Genomic DNA, 3771 nt, shown 5'->3' with positions numbered 1-3771 from the left:
GTGAAAAGTGTGGTTCTGACGTAATGTCAGATAACATAATGTTAAATGTTAATAGATAAAAGGAAACGTTCAACTGGCCCTCTGTATGGTCAAATACATAGACATGTTTACATAAACGTATTATATAAAGGCTGCCATTTTACCGGATGTATATCACTCGTGTTTAGAAATACTATTAAAATACCGACACTCTTTGTTATACATTCCACAGAGCCCATTCAACTCTCCCTGAAGCAGCTTGCTGGTTTTTGCTGAGCTCTTGGAACCGTGCCTGGCTGAAAACGGTGATTGAGTATGGCTGGGACGTAAATGTTGAGTAATGTCTCCTTAAATGTTAATGTATCAGTTAAAAGGAAACCTTGAAGACACAGGTTGGAACTTGACACATTCATCAGTGACACGAGTGACTTCTCAATCAGGCCATGGTTTTCAAATGCTGGCAGCATAGTTCCTGAAACATCTGGGCTACTCACAATACAGCACCATGGGTGAGACGCACCTTTCGTGTTATGTATACAGGCAGTTTTGCTTGCTCTGTGTCTGTGTACCACATACACGCAGTGCCCAGAGCAGCCAGAAGAGGGCACCAGATACCCTGGACTGGGGTTGAGAGGCTCCACAGGGCTCTGAGAATTCAAACCGGGATCTTCCTGAAGAGCGACAGATGCTCTGAATAGCTGTACCGTCTTGTCCAGATACAGTACACTTTTAAGTTTTACTCCTATTAAAATTCCCTTTAATAATTCACTTTAGTCATGATGAGTATCCGCCATGTTGGATTTCAGGCTATCTGAGGTCACTGGGCTTTGTTACTAGTTCTTGTGCAGTGGTATGCCATTGTGTAATATTCAGATATAATAAAAGACCATGGATGCTAATACAATGTAGGGAAAGAACTGAAACATAATATGTGTGTAGTGTTTATCACTTTCCTTTTATTTTTCCTTTCATTTGGGGGTGTTTGTGTGCATGTGTGTGCATGTGTGCTCGCACACAAGCCAGAGTGTACGTGTAAAAGCCAGAGGTCAACGTGGATGAGCCAGTTTGCTCCTTTGACCTTTGTTTGGATTGAGCTTCGGTCACCAGGTTCGAATGACAAAGTACCTTGACCTGCTGAGCCAATCTTGCTGGCCCTTACTTTCCTTTTTTATTATAATTATTTAAATCCTATTGCTGCTGTTGTTTTGAGACTGTAGTTGTTTTTGCAATTTTTTTTTATTTTATGTATGCTAGTTCAACGTCCCCCACACCAGAAGAGGACGTCGGATCCCATTACAGATGGTTGTGAGCCACCATGTGGTTGCTAGGAATTGAACCTCTGGAAGAGCAGCCCATACTCTTAACCACTGAGCCATCTCTCCAGCCCCATACTGTGGCTGTTTTGAGTCTTCCTGTATAGACCAGGCTGACCTTAAGCTTAGAGACCACTGAGCGAGCCTCTCTAGTGCTGGGAACACAGACATCCACCACCCTACCTGGCTTTTTGTATCTACTCAATTGTTGTCGTTTTTGTTTCTGAGAAAGGGTTTCTCTAATATCTAGCTCTGGCTATCCTGGAATTCGATATGTAGGCCAGGCTGGCCTCGAACTCACAGAACACCACCCTGCCCAGCTATTTATTAAATTTACTTATTTGAGACAGGATCTCTCTGCATAGACCTAGCTGTCCTGGAACTCGCTATGCTGCCAGTCGGGGCTGCACACAAAACGGGACTTAGTAAACTCTTAACTAACAAAAGGAGAAGCAAAGAAACAGTTTCAAGAAAACAGAAAGGAAAAAGAGACAGAAATAAGAAGGAAAGATAATGTTTCTTTTTTAAAGTCTTTTATTAAGGAAGTAATTTTCTGACACAAAACTCCGGGTCAGCTTTTGTCAGTGCTCCCTGCCCTGTGGCTTCCAGATCCCTCCCCGTGGGCCTGCTGTGGTGCGTGCCCAGGAACCCCTTGGGCGTTCCCTGTCTGAGGACCTGACCTCTTGCTTCTTTGGAAGGACAGGATGAGATTACCAGAGCTTTGGATCCATTTTTGGATCAAATGAAAACCGCAGGCTAGTCCTCAGAGTAGCCTTCTCCTCTTACACAGCTGGCTGGGCTGTAGGGGCGGGGCTCCGCCTTCCCTGGGACCAAGGCATGGTCACGAGGTGGGCAAGGCTCCTCCATCCTCACTACCCTCTCCACACTTCCGTTTATTTTGTGTCCATTGTAAGCAGTGCTTCAGGCTCCCTCAGGGCAAAGATCTCCGACCGGAGAACCACACAACAGGTTCCAGTTAGACCCTCTGCCACTTTGTTTTGCGACTGTTCTGGCGGGTGGAAGTACACATCACCGTGCCTCAGACCACCAACGATAATCTGCACCCTTTAATAAAACCATGTGCTCACGATTCAAGTATGTTTGCAGACCACACTGTAAGAAATCTAGAATGTTCGTTTGCTGGGTGGGAAGGTGCTTCTGGACTCCTGGCTCTAACGGGAGCGATCATGATGCTTTCCCATAGATCACCCTGAACTCTTACAAGCCTAATTAATTAAACTAATTACAGCCATGTTGGTGATCCCCACTAGGAATATTAAAGGTACCTTGAGCTGAAATTCTTGCGCGCCACATTTTAAAACGGCAAGGCACCGCCTGAACTGAGCAGAACCCTCTGTATTCAGACATCAGTCACCCCTTTCCTTGCTGCCATCAAACGAGTCCCTGGGTGACTTCTGCCTTTAAAGTGTCATTTACCTTAATGGTATTCACAGAAGGCCTCTTGCCACATAACCTATGTCCTGAAGGGTGTGCTGACTTCTTTCCCAAGCCCATTCGCATCCTATGACTGCAGAAGCAGTGTCCCCAAGTAGACCGACCTTTAAGTGTCTAGCTCAGACGACATGTATGGGTAAATCTTTATTTCAGATGACCATCCTTTGGAGAAGGCTATATATGTGTGAGCCTCTCCTTTGGACAGCAGGTGCCACCTAGAGGGCGTGTGACTGCTGCCCTGGCTTGGCAGGAGCTGGGTAGCTCCAACCCAGAGGAAATTCAGCAAAGCCCACAGGAATTTGGGGTGGGGTCAGCAGCTGTCACCAATCCTAGCCCTGTGGATTCAGCTGCAGGTTTTGTAAGGGGATCCTGGAAGAGGTTGGGGGTGTGGGGTGTGTCTGGCGATTCCTAAGAGTTTGGCCCTCGACTTGATACGAACTAGGAAATGCACAGGACTCTATTTCTCCACCACAAGATGTCAGCAGTGGGCTGGCCAGGAGGTAGCTCAATGCCTGCGGGGGGGGGGGGGTGCGGGGGGGTGCGGTGGCGGGGGAGGGTCACTGTCTGACCTTCAAATTCCTGGCTTGGGGAGACTTCTCTTCTTATTAGTGGGGACGTGGTGATTTAATTAAGTTGCAGAAAGACTCTCCCTTGCTCCTGCCAGTGTCTTCTTTAAGATGATTGCCTCTGCCAAATGTCCTGACTACTCTGAACTTGAGCGTGAAGGGGCCAGTGCAGGCAGGGGCTGAGGGCAAACAGGCCAGGAAAGTGGGGACATGGGGGATGCTCAGAGACGGGATAGTTGAGGGCAGATTTCATTTTTTGATATCGTGTGAGTTTGGGCTTATGTGGTTACTAGCTATGTGGCTTTGCTTCCTGCCTACCCAAATAACATAATCCCCACTTTTTAAAAGTGGTATTAACCACAGGGTAATATGGTTCAAATAACATAAAACGACTCTCAAATTAGGAGGTGTTGTGTACACATGGATGCAGTTCGAGGGAATCATCTTCTCAGCTGAGA

The sequence above is a fragment of the Rattus norvegicus genome, chromosome 20, assembly GCF_036323735.1.
Source record: "Rattus norvegicus strain BN/NHsdMcwi chromosome 20, GRCr8, whole genome shotgun sequence".
NCBI lineage: Eukaryota > Metazoa > Chordata > Mammalia > Rodentia > Muridae > Rattus > Rattus norvegicus.
Note: the sequence above shows the minus strand (reverse complement) of the source record.